Source organism: Entelurus aequoreus, linkage group LG11 (assembly GCF_033978785.1).
Source record: "Entelurus aequoreus isolate RoL-2023_Sb linkage group LG11, RoL_Eaeq_v1.1, whole genome shotgun sequence".
In the NCBI taxonomy this organism is placed as follows: Eukaryota; Metazoa; Chordata; class Actinopteri; order Syngnathiformes; family Syngnathidae; genus Entelurus; species Entelurus aequoreus.
In genome coordinates, this window is record NC_084741.1 from 16156805 (window position 1) to 16172617 (window position 15813).

The window sequence follows — 15813 nt, forward strand, 5'->3', positions numbered from 1 at the left end:
TGAGAGATGGTCTGGGTTCAAATTCTGTACAAGCTTTTATGTCTTTAAGTCCTGTTTTCAGTCATTACTTTTTACCTCGTACACACATAGTCATATTTCTTTCTACTTTTGACTGTGAACTTCATTTTATTTGAGCTCATTTAATTTCCTTTACTTTTGTCCTCTGTGTATTTCACTTATATGTGCATGTCTCATGACACATTATCTGTAATATTAGCTGCATTTCTAAATGTGTGCCATGTTGTTCCAGACCACAGCAAACGTTACCCAGCTTGCAAAGATTGTAATAAATCCGTTAGAGGAAAACAGCCTGTCCTTTCCTCTAATTTGGGTACACACATCTATACCTTTGGCAGTTTTACCCTCTGAGACACTTACTTAATGTGTTGCCTTCATTATAAGACTTACATAAGGCTTTTAACATTTTGCGGCTCCAGACAGATTTGTTTTTTGTATTTTTGGTCCAATATGGCTCTTTCAACATGTTGGGTTGCAGACCCCTGGTCTAGTCGCGTAATTCTCGCTTTGGGTGTGAGAGGTCCTGGGTTCAATTCCAGGTCAAGCCCTTACGTTAATAAGGTCAATCATCATTTTTTGTTGTTGTTACGTTTTTCACTTTAGACTCGAATTTGAACATTTTTGCAGACATGACACACTCAAGAGATCAATAAAAATATATGATATCAAATATATTGTTACCTAAATGTATGACCACAGTTTGTTCTAGGACTGAGCTGGTAACCCTTAGTTCATCTATGTATGAAAATGTCAGTGAATCTAAATATGTGTTAAAAGTGCAATAAGGGAACCGAGATTTAGATGAAGTCCCCTATTAAAATCTCAGATTTCATGAGTTTAGTTGGGAAGTCTTGGTCCATGGCTTGTTCTTCTCATTATAGGACTCTCACGCATGGTGAAACAAGCCCTGGGTTCAAATCCTAGACAAATGCTAATGTCTTTTAGTCTTGTTTTCAGTCACTACTTTTTACATCCTACACACATCCATTTTTTACTCTTAATTTGATTTTAAACTTTGATCTCCTTTTTTCAGATAGCGCACACTCAAGGGATCAATGACAATCTATCAAATCCAATCAAGTACTGTGTACTGTAGGATCACATTGTTTTACATGTACATTTACAGGTTCCATGGTGTAATGGTTAGCACTCTGGACTCTGAATCCAGTGATCCAAGTTCAAGTCTTGGTGGAACCTTCTTGTAACATTAGAGTATTTAGTGTTCAGTATGACCTCCATTTGATTAGTGGTTACATGAAAAATGCAAATAAATTAAATTTCTGTGAAAAGTAGGATATTGTCCATTTTCAGATTGTGTCCCTTATATGTTTATGAGTCATGTTTTTATTCCTAACTTGTTCCCTTTTACACACAGTTGTCTTTATATGTGTGACTTTAAACTTGATTTTAAACTTTTCCCTTAATATTCCATACATCACACACTCAAGAGATCAATGAAAATCTCTGAAATTAATTCAGTTGTGTCTCAACTTACGAGCTCTATTTGTTCTAGGACTAAAGTCGTAAACCCTCAGTTTATTTATGCATGAAAATGGTAGTCAATCAAAATATGTGTTAAAAGCACAATTTCAAATAGTGTCATCTATTAAAACATTTAATTTTATTTTTGCCACATTATTTTACAGGACTTGTTTGTCTAGTAGTATGATTCTCACTTCGGGTGCTATATTCAATCAAATATTTCCCTCGTACACACAGCTGTCGTTACATTTGTGTCTTTAGACTTGATTTTGAAAACTTTTTCAGACATTACACATTTAAGGGATCCACAAAAATCTATCAAACAAAATACAGTGGTATTACAGAACAATTTTTCACTTCAACACTGCAAGTTGGTTCCACCAAGACTTGAACTTGGATCACTGGATTCAAAGTCCAGAGTGCTAACCGTTACACCATAGAACCTCTGTATGCATCCAAATGATCCTGCAGTAAACATTACTTGATTGGATATAACAGATTTTGTTTGACATTTTTTAATGAAAATGGTAGTAAATTAAAATGTTGGTTAAAAGTTTACCACAACATTTCAGATCGTGTCCCCTAATTTCACATTTCATGAGATTAGTTGGGCAAACATGTATGCAGGGCTTGTTGGTCTAGTCGTATGATTCTCGCTTCGGGTGCGAGAGGTCCCGGGTTCAATTCCCGGACAAGCCCTCGTGTATTTCAGTCCGATTTTTAAACATAACTTTCTTCCTCGAACACACAATGTTTTCAAACAACAACCACTCAAGGGATCAATAACAGTGGTACCTAAATGTATGACCACAGTTTGTTCTAGGACTGAGCTGGGAACTCTTAGTTCAACTATGTATGAAAATGTCAGTGAAACTAAATATTTGTTAAAAGTGCAATAAGGTAACCAAGATTTAAATTCAGTCCCCTATTAAACTCTTAGATTGCATGAGTTTTGTTGGAAAGGCTTTTTGTTCTTTTCATAGGATTCTCGCGCAAGGTGAGAGACGCCCTGTGTTGAAATCCTGGACAAACGCCGAAGTCTTTAAGTCCTGTTTTCAGCACACACTCAAGGGATCAATGACAATCTATCAAATCAAATCAAGTACTGTGTACTGTAGGATCACATTGTTTAACATGTACATTTACAGGTTCCATGGTGTAATGGTTAGCACTCTGGACTCTGAATCCAAGTTCAAGTCTTGGTGGAACCTTCTTGTCACATTAGAGTGATTAGTGTTCAGTATGACCTCCATTGGCAAGTTTTTTGCAAGAAAAAATGAGTGCATCTTAATTTTGCCTAAAAGTACAATGTTGTAGTGTAGTTTAAAATTGTGCTCCTTATATGTTTATAAGTCCTGTTTTTAGTCACAACTTGTTCCTTTGTTCACACAGTTGTCTTTACATTTGTGACTTTAGAATTGATTTTGACCATTTTTTCAGACATCACACACTCAAGGGATCCATAAAAGCTACTGCATGTTGGTTCCACCAAGCCTTGAACTTGGATCACTGGATTCAGAGTCCAGAGTGCTAACCATTACACCATGGAACCTGTAAATGTACATGTAAAACAATGTGATCCTACAGTACACAGTATTGCTTAAATTTGATAGATTGTCATTGATCCCTGGAGTGTAAGTTGTCAGGAAAATGGAGGGAAACGTTTAAATCAAGTCTAAAGTAAAAAAAAAGACAAGACTTGTGACTGTGTGTACGAGGGGAAAAGTCATGACTGAAAACAGGAATTATAATTTAAACACAAGGACTTGTCCAAGACCAACAAACTCTGCAACAAGATTGCCAAACAAATCTTATAAAATGTGAGATTTTAATAGGGGCCACAATCTTTAATCCATAATTTAGAACATATTACAGGTTCCATGGTGTAATGGTTAGCACTCTGGACTCTGAATCCAGTGATCCAAGTTCAAGTCTTGGTGGAACCAACTTGTAACATTAGAATGATTAGTGTTCAGTATGAACTACATTTGATTAGTGGTTACATGAAAAATGCTAATAAATTACATAACTGGGAAAAATAGTTTATTGTCCATGTTCAGATTGTGTCCCTTATATGTTTATGAGTTTTTCATTGTACACACAGTTGTTGTTACGTTTTTCACTTTAGACTTGAAATTGAACATTTTTGCAGACATCACACACTCAAGGGATCAATACAAATCTATCAAATCAAACACAGTGATATCTATACTCTTGACCAGTTTGTTCTAGGACTGAGCTGGTAACCCTTAGTTCATCTATGTATGAAAATGTCTGTGAATCTAAATATGTTTAAAAGTGCAATAAGGTAAACCGAGATTTAGATTAAGTCCCCTATTGGCATCACTCACTCATGGGATCCATAAAAATGTACGTAACAATTTGCTTATTGTCAGTTGGTTCCACCAAGACTTAAACTTGTATCTCTGGATTCAAAGTCCAGAGTGCTAACCATTACACCATGGAACCTGCAAAAACCAGCTTATAATTTTAACACAAGGACTTGTCCAAGACCAACAAACCCTGCAACAGGATTGCTGAACAAATGTTTATTAGGGGACACAATCTTTAAACCAAAATTTAAATTCACTACCATCTTCAGATTCAGAGCTTTATTTGTCCATTCTTAACATGTACAAGACACATAAGAACTGAAATTACATTTTCGGCACAATCCCGCTAAGAGCAGACATACGTTACAGGGAGACAAGACGGGACCGCCAACGGATCAGCCTCACTTAGGCGCTCCTTAAAAAGGTGGGAAAAAGGTGACATTGGGGAAGGGGGGAAGTAAAAAAAAATATCAGTCTGAGGCTGGACCCTCAGGAATGGTCCAGACTGAGTCCGAGGAAAAAAACCTCACATAGCATGGCACACATAAACATGGTACATGTAATCACAACAACTCGCAACAGAGTCATCCAACAGGACTTTGGAGGCCGGCAGCTGCTGTTGAGCGCTGCTCAGCCCCCACAACCCCGGAGGAATTAAGCAGTGGTGAAGGCGTTGATTTGGGGAGGGGTGTGTGCGTGCATGTATGCCCAATTAACTTGGGTGAGATGTTGGAATTGTCTTTATGGGCCGAGGCCGGCCCCAAGAGTTCAAGAGTCCGACCCAGGTGCTTTTGAAAAGAAGGGAAAGGTCAAAAGCGTCCATCTTTGAGGAGTCCTCAGGGGAGTGTTTTCAAACAGCCTGTTCCTCAAGGCCATTCGAGGGAGTCAAATCGTAGATTAAGATGTTGTTTTTCCTTCGAGCAGTCAAAACAATGACATTCCTGCTCTGTATGCTGGCTCTGACAATTCCAATTTATTCTTTCTCTAGCTTCATCAAGATGGAATCTACCTTGCGATTCAAATCAGCAATCGCTCCAGTCTGTGATCCCACAGCACGACCCAATCCTTCCATTGCGTTGAACAGCCTGTTGGCTCCTTGAGTGGCTGCCATCGTCTTCCGAATTTGACGATACACCAGAGCAATGCCCAGCCCAATCAGCAAATGCCCTGCGATCACAGCTCCAAATAGGTAGATGTCTTCCACGTCCTCGATGGAAAGGACTGAGAGGCACATGATTCTCCAAGTATTCCAGGAATCTCTCACGTACCCCGCAGCAATGGTTCCATCAGGGCAGCCAGGCTCCCCCGAGCCTCTTTTCCTTGTCGAAAAGACTGTGTCAATTGCGTCGAGAGTCCAGTTGATCAAATTCATTTTGATGTTTAGATTTGAGGACAGCTCAAGAAAAGAGGCTTCAAAATAGTTCAGACAAGACAAAAACAAAGAGAGCAAGCAGGGAAGGAGGGAGCGGAGAAAAATGCGACCGCCCTCACCAGAGGCAAGACAGAAAAAAAGTTTGGTTTAGTTGGGAAGTCTTGGTCCATGGCTTGTTCTTCTCATTATAGGACTCTCACGCAGGGTGAAACAAGCCCTGGGTTCAAATCCTAGACAAATGCTAATATCTTTTAGTCTTTTGTTTTCAGTCACTACTTTTTACATCGTACACACATCCATTTTTTACTCTTAATTTGATTTTAAACTTTGATCTCCTTTTTTCAGATAGCGCACACTCAAGGGATCAATGACAATCTATCAAATCCAATCAAGTACTGTGTACTGTAGGATCACATTGTTTTACATGTACATTTGCAGGTTCCATGGTGTAATGGTTAGCACTCTGGACTCTGAATCCAGTGATCCAAGTTCAAGTCTTGGTGGAACCTTCTTGTAACATTAGAGGGATTAGTGTTCAGTATGACGTCCATTTGATTAGTGGTTACATGAAAAATGCAAATAAATTAAATTTCTGTGAAAAGTAGGATATTGTCCATTTTCAGATTGTGTCCCTTATATGTTTATGAGTCATGTTTTTATTCCTAACTTTTTCCCTTTTACACACGGTTGTCTTTATATGTGTGACTTTAAACTTGATTTTAAACTTTTCCCTTAATAGTCCATACATCACACACTCAAGAGATCAATAAAAATCTCTGAAATTAATTCAGTTGTGTCTCAACTTACGAGCTCCATTTGTTCTAGGACTAAAGTCGTAAACCCTCAGTTTATTTATGCATGAAAATGGTAGTCAATCAAAATATGTGTTAAAAAGCACAATTTCAAATAGTGTCATCTATTAAAACATTTAATTTTATTTTTGCCACATTATTTTACAGGACTTGTTTGTCTAGTAGTATGATTCTCACTTCGGGTGCTATATTCAATCAAATATTTCCCTCGTACACACAGTTGTCGTTACATTTGTGACTTTAGACTTGATTTTGAAAACTTTTTCAGACATTACACGAAATACAGTGGTATTACTGAACAATTTTTCACTTCAACACTGCAAGTTGGTTCCACCAAGACTTGAACTTGGATCACTGGATTCAAAGTCCAGAGTGCTAACCATTACACCATGGAACCTGTATATAACTCCAAATGATCCTGCAGTAAACAGTACTTGATTGGATATAACAGATTTTGTTTGACATTTTTTAATGAAAATGGTAGTAAATTAAAATGTTGGTTAAAAGTTTAACACAAAATTTCAGATCGTGTCCCCTAATTTCACATTTCATGAGATTAGTTGGGCAAACATGTATGTAGGGCTTGTTGGTCTAGTTGTATGATTCTCGCTTTGGGTGCGAGAGGTCCCGGGTTCAATTCTCGGACAAGCCCTTGTGTATAGAAGTCCAATTTCTGGACATAACTTTCTTCCTCGAACACACAATGTTTTCAAACAACAACCACTCAAGGGATCAATAACAGTGTTACCTAAATGTATGACCACAGTTTGTTCTAGGACTGAGCTGGTAACCCTTAGTTCATCTATGTATGAAAATGTAAGTGAATTTAAATATGTGTTAAAAGTGCAATAAGGTAACCAAGATTTAAGTTCAGTCCCCTATTAAACTGTCAGATTGCATGAGTTTCGTTGGAAAGGCTTTTTGTTCTCGTCATAGGATTCTCCCGCAAAGTGAGAGACGCCCTGTGTTGAAATCCTGGACAAACGCCGAAGTCTTTAAGTCCTGTTTTCAGTATGACCTCCCTTTGAAAGTTTTTTGCAAGAAAAAATGAGTGCATTTTAATTTTGCCTAAAAGTACAGTAGTCCAGTTTCAAATGGTGCTCCTTTTATGTTTTTAGTCACAAATTGTTCCTTCGTACACAAAATTTTCATTACATTTGTGACTTTAAAATTTATTTTGACCATTTTTTCAGACATCACACACTCAAGGATCAATAAAAACATATCAAATCAATTACAGCTGTATTACTGAATAATGCGTCACTTAAATTATTGCAGGTTGGTTCCACCAAGACTTGAACTTGGATCACTGGATTCAGAGTCCAGAGTGCTAACCATTACACCATGGAACCTGTAAATGTACATGTAAAACAATGTGATCCTACAGTACACAGTACTTGATGAAATTTAATAGATTTTCATTGACACCTTGAGTGTAAGTTGTCAGGAAAATGGAGGGAAACGTTTAAATCAAGTCTAAAGTAAAAAAAAAAAAGACTTGTGACTGTGTGTACGAGGGGAAAAGTCATGACTGAAAACAGAATTTATAATTTTAACACAAGGACAATCAGGACGTTTTGGCGTCTTCTTTTGAGTTTCCCTTAGAATGTGAGAGTGCCTGGATTCAAATCCTCGACAATCCCCTTAGTTCTTTAGGTCCTGTTTTCAGTCATTACTTTTTCCCTCGTACACACAAAGTCATATTATTTTTTTTCCATTTTTGACTGTGAACTCAATTTTCAACTTTTATTTCCTTTTTTCAGACATCACACACTCAAGGGTTCAATGACAATCTATCAAATCCAATCAAGTACTGTGTACTGTAGGATCACATTGTTTTACATGTATATTTACAGGTTCCATGGTGTAATGGTTAGCACTCTGGACTCTGAATCCAGTGATCCAAGTTCAAGTCTGGGTGGAACCTTCTTGTAACATTAGAGTGATCCGTGGGATCTGCATTCAATAAAAAATTGTAAGAAAAATGTAGTAAATCTACAATTGGGTTTATAATTCTTGTTTTCAGTCATGACTTTTCCCCTCGTACGCACAGTCACAAGTCTTGTCTTTTTTTTTACTTTAGACTTGATTTAAACGTTTCCCTCCATTTACTATACAACTTACACTCAAGGTGTCAATGAAAGAGCTATTAAATCCAATCAAGTACTGTGTACTGCAGGATCGTTGGTTTTAGTGGCTGTACAGGTTCCATTGTGTAATGGTTAGCACTCTGGACTCTGAATCCAGTGATTCAAGTCTTGGTGGAACCATCTTGTAACATTAGAGTGATTAGTGATCAGTAAGACCTCCATTTGAATATTTTCACATGAAAAAAGGAGTGAGTCTAAATTTGACTTAAAAGTACAATGTTGTAGTCCAGTTTCAAATTGTGATCCTTATACGTTTATAAGTCCTGTTTTTAGTCACAAACTTTCCCTCGTACACACAGTTGTCTTTATATTTGTGACTTTAAACTTTTACATCAATATTCCATACATCACACACTCAAGAGATCAATAAAAACCTCTGAAATAAATACAGTTGTGTCTCAACTTACGAGCTCTATTTGTTCTAGGACTGAGGTCGTAAACCCTCAGTTTATTTATGCATGAAAATGGTAGTCAAATAAAATATGTGTTAAAAGTGCAGTTTCAGATTGTGGCCCCTATTAAAAGATTAAAACATTTTTAAAAGATGTTTGCCGTCATGTCTTTAAGGCTTGTTGGTCTAGTCGTATGATTCTCGCTTAGGGTGCGAGAGGTCCCGGGTTCAATTCCCGGACAAGCCCTTATGTTTGTAAGACCTATTTTTAGTCACAACTTGTCTTTCTTGTACACACAATTGTTGTTACATTTGTGACTTATCAAATACAGTGTTACCTAAATGTATGACCACAGTTTGTTCTAGGACTGAGCTGGTAACCCTTAGTTCATCTATGTATGAAAATGTCAGTGAATCTAAATAAGTTTAAAAGTGCAATAAGGTAATCAAGTTTCAGATTGTGTCCCCTATTCAAATCTCACATTTCATGAGATTTGTTGGTAAGTCTTGCTCCAGGATTTCTTAGCCTGGTCGTACCCTTCTTGCTGAGGGTGTGAGAGATGGTCTGGGTTCAAATTCTGTACAAGCTTTTATGTCTTTAAGTCCTGTTTTCAGTCATTACTTTTTACCTCGTACACACATAGTCATATTTCTTTCTACTTTTGACTGTGAACTTCATTTTATTTGAGCTCATTTAATTTCCTTTACTTTTGTCCTCTGTGTATTTCATTTATATGTGCATGTCTCATGACACATTATCTGTAATATTAGCTGCATTTCTAAATGTGTGCCATGTTGTTCCAGACCACAGCAAACGTTACCCAGCTTGCAAAGATTGTAATAAATCCGTTAGAGGAAAACAGCCTGTCCTTTCCTCTAATTTGGGTACACACATCTATACCTTTGGCAGTTTTACCCTCTGAGACACTTACTTAATGTGTTGCCTTCATTATAAGACTTACATAAGGCTTTTAACATTTTGCGGTTACAGACAGATTAGTTTTTTGTATTTTTGGTCCAATATGGCTCTTTCCACATGTTGGGTTGCAGACCCCTGGTCTAGTCGTGTAATTCTCGCTTTGGGTGCGAGAGGTCCTGGATTCAATTCCAGGTCAAGCCCTTACGTTAATAAGGTCAATCATCTTTTTTTTGTTGTTGTTACGTTTTTCACTTTAGACTCGAATTTGAACATTTTTGCAGACATGACACACTCAAGAGATCAATAAAAATATATGATATCAAATATATTGGTACCTAAATTTATGACTAGTTTGTTCTAGGACTGAGCTGGTAACCCTTAGTTCATCTATGTATGAAAATGTCAGTGAATCTAAATATGTGTTAAAAGTGCAATAAGGGAACCGAGATTTAGATGAAGTCCCCTATTAAAATCTCAGATTTCATGAGTTTAGTTGGGAAGTCTTGGTCCATGGCTTGTTCTTCTCATTATAGGACTCTCACGCAGGGTGAAACAAGCCCTGGGTTCAAATCCTAGACAAATGCTAATGTCTTTTAGTCTTGTTTTCAGTCACTACTTTTTACATCGTACACACATCCATTTTTTACTCTTAATTTGATTTTAAACTTTGATCTCCTTTTTCCAGACATCACACACTCAAGGGATCAATGACAATCTATCAAATCACATCAAGTACTGTGTACTGTAGGATCACATTGTTCTACATGTACATTTACAGGTTCCATGGTGTAATGGTTAGCACTCTGGACTCTGAATCCAGTGATCCAAGTTCAAGTCTTGGTGGAACCTTCTTGTAACATTAGAGTGATTAGTGTTCAGTATGACCTCCATTTGATTAGTGGTTACATGAAAAATGCAAATAAATTAAATTTCTGTGAAAAGTAGCATATTGTCCATTTTCAGATTGTGTCCCTTATATGTTTATGAGTCATGTTTTTATTCCTAACTTTTTCCCTTTTACACACAGTTGTCTTTATATGTGTGACTTTAAACTTGATTTTAAACTTTTCCCTTAATAGTCCATACATCACACACTCAAGAGATCAATAAAAATCTCTGAAATTAATTCAGTTGTGTCTCAACTTACGAGCTCTATTTGTTCTAGGACTGAGGTCGTAAACCCTCAGTTGATTAATGCATGAAAATGGTAGTCAATCAAAAAATGTGTTAAAAGCACAATTTCAAATAGTGTCATCTATTAAAACATTTAATTTTATTTTTGCCACATTATTTTACAGGACTTGTTTGCCTAGTTGTATGATTCTCACTTCGGGTGCTATATTCAATCAAATATTTCCCTCGTACACACAGCTGTCGTTACATTTGTAACTTTAGACTTGATTTTGAAAACTTTTTCAGACATTACACATTTAAGGGATCCACAAAAATCTATCAAACAAAATACAGTGGTATTACTGAACAATTGTTCACTTCAACACTGCAAGTTGGTTCCACCAAGACTTGAACTTGGATCACTGGATTCAAAGTCCAGAGTGCTAACCGTTACACCATGGAACCTCTGTATGCATACAAATGATCCTGCAGTAAACATTACTTGATTGGATATAACAGATTTTGTTTGACATTTTTTAAATGAAAATGGTAGTAAATTAAAATGTTGGTTAAAAGTTTAACACAAAATTTCAGATCGTGTCCCCTAATGTCACATTTCATGAGATTAGTTGGGCAAACATGTATGCAGGGCTTGTTGGTCTAGTCGTATGATTCTCGCTTCGGGTGCGAGAGGTCCCGGGTTCAATTCCCGGACAAGCCCTCGTGTATTTCAGTCAAATTTTTAAACATAACTTTCTTCCTCGAACACACAATGTTTTCAAACAACCACTCAAGGGATCAATAACAGTGTTACCTAAATGTATGACCACAGTTTGTTCTAGGACTGAGCTGGTAACTCTTAGTTCATCTATGTATGAAAATGTCAGTGAAACTAAATAATTGTTAAAAGTGCAATAAGGTAACCAATATTTAAATTCAGTCCCCTATTAAAATCTTAGATTGCATGAGTTTTGTTGGAAAGGCTTTTTGTTCTCTTCATAGGATTCTCGCGCAAGGTGAGAGACGCCCTGTGTTGAAATCCTGGACAAACGCCGAAGTCTTTAAGTCCTGTTTTCAGCACACACTCAAGGGATCAATGACAATCTATCAAATCAAATCAAGTACTGTGTACTGTAGGATCACATTGTTTTACATGTACATTTACAGGTTCCATGGTGTAATGGTTAGCACTCTGGACTCTGAATCCAAGTTCAAGTCTTGGTGGAACCTTCTCGTCACATTAGAGTGATTAGTGTTCAGTATGACCTCCATTGGCAAGTTTTTTGCAAGAAAAAATGAGTGCATCTTAATTTTGCCTAAAAGTACAATGTTGTAGTGTAGTTTAAAATTGTGCTCCTTCTCTGTTCATAAGTCCTGTTTTTAGTCACAACTTGTTCCTTTGTTCACACAGTTGTCTTTACATTTGTGACTTTAGAATTGATTTTGACCATTTTTTCAGACATCACACACTCAAGGGATCCATAAAAGCTACTGCAAGTTGGTTCCACCAAGACTTGAACTTGGATCACTGGATTCAGAGTCCAGAGTGCTAACCATTACACCATGGAACCTGTATATCCTCTGATCCAACAGTAAACAGTATTGCTTAAATTTGATAGATTGTCATTGATCCCTTGAGTGTAAGTTGTCAGGAAAATGGAGGGAAACATTTAAATCAAGTCTAAAGTTAAAAAAAAGACAAGACTTGTGACTGTGTGTACGAGGGGAAAAGTCATGACTGAAAACAGGAATTATAATTTAAACACAAGGACTTGTCCAAGACCAACAAACTCTGCAACAAGATTGCCAAACAAATCTTATTAAATGTGATATTTTAATAGGGGTCACAACCTTTAATCCATAATTTAGAACATATTACAGGTTCCATGGTGTAATGGTTAGCACTCTGAACTCTGAATCCAGTGATCCAAGTTCAAGTTTTGGTGGAACCTTCTTGTAACATTAGAGTGATTAGTGTCCAAAATAACCTCCATTTTGCATGAAAAAGGGAGCGAATTAAATGTGGATATGTGTTAAAAGTGCATTTTCAGATTGTGTCTTTTTAAAAAATGTTTTTTGTTTCAGGGCTTTTTGGTCTAATAATGTGATTTTCACTTTGTGTGTGAGGGACTATGGATTCAATTCCCAGACAAGCTCTTATGTTTATAAGTCCTTTTTTTCAATAATAAATTGTTCCCTCGTACACACAGTTGTTGTTACATTTGTGACTTTTGACTTGATTATGATCATTTTTTATTGGCATCACTCACTCATGGGATCCATACAAATGTACGTAACAATTTGCTTACTGTCTGTTGGTTCCACCAAGACTTGAACTTGGATCCCTGGATTCAAAGTCCAGAGTGCTAACCATTACACCATGGAACCAGAAAAAAACAGCTTATAATTTTAACACAAGGACTTGTCCAAGACCAACAAACCCTGCAACAGGATTGCTGAACAAATGTTTAATAGGGGACACAATCTTTAAACTAAAATTTAAATTCACTACCATCTTCATGCACAAAAGAAATAAGGGTTTACAAGATCAGTCCTAGAACAAATAGAGCTCGTAAATTAAGAAACAACTGTATTGGATTTTGTAGATTTTCATTGATCCCTTGATTATGTGCCCTCTGGAAAAGTGAAATAAAAGTACAAAACCAAGTCTAAAGTCACAAAAGTAACAACAAGTGTGTGTATGAGGGACATATCCATGATTGAAAACAGGACTTATGAACATATAGGGGACACAATCTGAAACTGGGGTAAAACTTTGCACTTTTAACCCAAATTTAGATTCACTGCCTTTTTCATAAATGAATTAATCAAAGGGCATTTAAACATGTTGGTTAAAAGTGTGACAAAATTTCAGATTGTGTCTCCTATTAAAATCTTACACTTTATGAGATTTGTTGGGTAATCATGTTGCAGGGTTTGTTGAACTTGGACGAGCACTTGTGTTTATAATTCCTGTTTTCAGTCATGACTTTTCCCCTCGTACACACAGTCACAAGTCTTGTCTTTTTTTTACTTTAGACTTGATTTAAATGTTTCCCTCCATTTTCCTGACAACTTACACTCAAGGTATCAATGAGATCTAATCAAATTTCATCAATACTGTTTACTGTTGGATCACGTTCTTCTACATGTACATTTACAGGTTCCATGGTGTAATGGTTAGCACTCTGGACTCTGAATCCAGTGATCCAAGTTCAAGTCTTGGTGGAACCTTCTTGTAACATTAGAGTGATTAGTGTTCAGTATGACCTACATTTGATTAGTGGTTACATGAAGAATGCAAAAAAATTACATTTCTGTGAAAAATAGTTTCTTGTCTATTTTCAGATTGTGTCCCTTATATGTTCATGAGTCATGTTTTTATTCCTAACTTTTTCCCTTTTACACACAGTTGTCTTTTTATGTGTGATTTTAAACTTGATTTTAAAGTTTTCCCTTAATATTCCATACATCACACACTCAAGAGATCAATAAAGATCTCTGAAATAAATACAGTTGTGTTTCAACTTACGAGCTCTATTTGTTCTAGGACTGAGGTCATAAACCCTCAGTTTATTTATGCATGACAATGGTAGTCAATCAAAATGTGTGTTAAATGCACAATTTCAAATAGTGTCGTCTATTAAAATATTGTATTTTTTAAAGATGTTTTCCACATTATTTTACAGAGCTTGTTGTTCTAGTCGTATGATTCTCACTTCGGGTGCTATATTCAATCAAATATTTCCCTCGTACACACAGTTGTTGTAACGTTTGTGACTTTAGACTTGAGTTTGAAAAATCTTTCAGGCATCACACATTTAAGGGATCCATAAAAATCTACCAAAGGAATTACAGTGGTATTACTAATCAATTTGCCTCTTCAATAGTGCAAGTTGGTTCCACCAAGACTTGAACTTGGATCACTGGATTCAAAGTCCAGAGTGCTAACCATTACACCATGGAACCTGTATAATAACCAAATTATCCTGCAGTAAAGAGTACTTGATTTGATATAACAGATTTTGTTTGACATTTTTTAATGAAAATGGTAGTAAATTAAAATGTTGGTTAAAAGTTTACCACAAAATTTCAGATCGTGTTCCCTAATTTCACATTTCATGAGATTAGTTGGGCAAGCATGTATGTAGGGCTTGTTGATCTAGTCGTATGATTCTCGCTTCGGGTGCGAGAGGTCCCGGGTTCAATTCCCGGATAAGCCCTTACGTTATTACTGTAATGTGTGCAGAGAAAGATGTCTTCTATTTTGAAATGAAGAGTTAGTATATAGTTAACAAAATGTGCTTTTGAGAAAAAAATGATCTATTTGGCCAATTGTGTTTTGAAGGTGTAAGTCTGTGTTAAGAGTTTAGTAAAAGTATTTTAAGTATAGGTAAGCGCTTGTTAGCGATGGAAAAAAACTGTAAGTCAAATTTTTAATCACAACTTTATTCCTCGTACACAAAGTTGTCGTTACATTTGTGACTTTAGAGTTGATTTTAACAATGTTTTCAAACAACAACCACTCAAGGGATCAATAACAGTGTTACCTAAATGTATGACCACAGTTTGTTCTAGGACTGAGCTGGTAACCCTTAGTTCATCTATGTATGAAAATGTCAGTGAATATAAATATGTGTTAAAAGTGCAATAAGGTAACCAAGATTTAAATTCAGTCCCCTATTAAACTGCCAGATTGCATGAGTTTTGTTGGGAAGGCTTTTTGTTCTCGTCATAGGATTTTCGCGCAAGGTGAGAGACGCCCTGTGTTGAAATCCTGGACAAACGCCGAAGTCTTTAAGTTCTGTTTTCAGACATCACACACTCAAGGGATCAATGACAATCTATCAAATCCAATCAAGTACTGTGTACTGTAGGTTCACATTGTTTTAAAAGTACATATACAGGTTCCATGGTGTAATGGTTAGCACTCCGGACTCTGAATCCAGTGATCCAAGTTCAAGTCTTGGTGGAACCTTCTTGTAACATTAGAGTGATTAGTGTTCAGTATGACCTCCATTTCATTAGTGGTTACATGAAAAATGCAAATAAATTACATTTCTGTGAAAAGTAGGATATTGTCCATTTTCAAATTGTGTCCCTTATATGTTTATGAGTCATGTTTTTGTTCATAACTTTTTCCCTTTTACACACAGTTGTCTTTATATGTGTGACTTTTGAACTCGATGTTAAACTTTTCCCTTAATATTCCATACATCAAAC

At 36.4% G+C, this 15813-nt stretch overlaps 17 non-coding genes across 17 annotated transcripts; 9 read left to right on the forward strand and 8 right to left on the reverse strand.

The window, feature by feature from the left end:
- The first annotated feature begins 1143 nt into the window (after positions 1–1143).
- Positions 1144–1215, forward strand: trnaq-cug (transfer RNA glutamine (anticodon CUG)). The gene has a single exon. It is a non-coding gene; the product is annotated as a tRNA-Gln (tRNA).
- Positions 1216–1872: 657 nt separating this feature from the next.
- Positions 1873–1944, reverse strand: trnaq-uug (transfer RNA glutamine (anticodon UUG)). The gene has a single exon. It is a non-coding gene; the product is annotated as a tRNA-Gln (tRNA).
- Positions 1945–2127: 183 nt separating this feature from the next.
- On the forward strand, positions 2128–2199 carry trnap-cgg (transfer RNA proline (anticodon CGG)). Its single transcript has one exon. It is a non-coding gene; the product is annotated as a tRNA-Pro (tRNA).
- Positions 2200–3374: 1175 nt separating this feature from the next.
- On the forward strand, positions 3375–3446 carry trnaq-cug (transfer RNA glutamine (anticodon CUG)). The gene has a single exon. It is a non-coding gene; the product is annotated as a tRNA-Gln (tRNA).
- A 451-nt stretch (positions 3447–3897) lies between these two features.
- On the reverse strand, positions 3898–3969 carry trnaq-uug (transfer RNA glutamine (anticodon UUG)). Its single transcript has one exon. It is a non-coding gene; the product is annotated as a tRNA-Gln (tRNA).
- A 1673-nt stretch (positions 3970–5642) lies between these two features.
- trnaq-cug (transfer RNA glutamine (anticodon CUG)) lies at positions 5643–5714 on the forward strand. Its single transcript has one exon. It is a non-coding gene; the product is annotated as a tRNA-Gln (tRNA).
- Positions 5715–6342: 628 nt separating this feature from the next.
- On the reverse strand, positions 6343–6414 carry trnaq-uug (transfer RNA glutamine (anticodon UUG)). The gene has a single exon. It is a non-coding gene; the product is annotated as a tRNA-Gln (tRNA).
- Positions 6415–6597: 183 nt separating this feature from the next.
- trnap-ugg (transfer RNA proline (anticodon UGG)) lies at positions 6598–6669 on the forward strand. Its single transcript has one exon. It is a non-coding gene; the product is annotated as a tRNA-Pro (tRNA).
- A 628-nt stretch (positions 6670–7297) lies between these two features.
- Positions 7298–7369, reverse strand: trnaq-cug (transfer RNA glutamine (anticodon CUG)). The gene has a single exon. It is a non-coding gene; the product is annotated as a tRNA-Gln (tRNA).
- A 2885-nt stretch (positions 7370–10254) lies between these two features.
- Positions 10255–10326, forward strand: trnaq-cug (transfer RNA glutamine (anticodon CUG)). Its single transcript has one exon. It is a non-coding gene; the product is annotated as a tRNA-Gln (tRNA).
- A 657-nt stretch (positions 10327–10983) lies between these two features.
- Positions 10984–11055, reverse strand: trnaq-uug (transfer RNA glutamine (anticodon UUG)). The gene has a single exon. It is a non-coding gene; the product is annotated as a tRNA-Gln (tRNA).
- Positions 11056–11239: 184 nt separating this feature from the next.
- Positions 11240–11311, forward strand: trnap-cgg (transfer RNA proline (anticodon CGG)). Its single transcript has one exon. It is a non-coding gene; the product is annotated as a tRNA-Pro (tRNA).
- Positions 11312–12089: 778 nt separating this feature from the next.
- Positions 12090–12161, reverse strand: trnaq-cug (transfer RNA glutamine (anticodon CUG)). The gene has a single exon. It is a non-coding gene; the product is annotated as a tRNA-Gln (tRNA).
- A 745-nt stretch (positions 12162–12906) lies between these two features.
- On the reverse strand, positions 12907–12978 carry trnaq-uug (transfer RNA glutamine (anticodon UUG)). Its single transcript has one exon. It is a non-coding gene; the product is annotated as a tRNA-Gln (tRNA).
- Positions 12979–13752: 774 nt separating this feature from the next.
- On the forward strand, positions 13753–13824 carry trnaq-cug (transfer RNA glutamine (anticodon CUG)). Its single transcript has one exon. It is a non-coding gene; the product is annotated as a tRNA-Gln (tRNA).
- A 663-nt stretch (positions 13825–14487) lies between these two features.
- trnaq-uug (transfer RNA glutamine (anticodon UUG)) lies at positions 14488–14559 on the reverse strand. The gene has a single exon. It is a non-coding gene; the product is annotated as a tRNA-Gln (tRNA).
- A 182-nt stretch (positions 14560–14741) lies between these two features.
- On the forward strand, positions 14742–14813 carry trnap-cgg (transfer RNA proline (anticodon CGG)). The gene has a single exon. It is a non-coding gene; the product is annotated as a tRNA-Pro (tRNA).
- The last annotated feature ends 1000 nt before the right edge of the window (positions 14814–15813 follow it).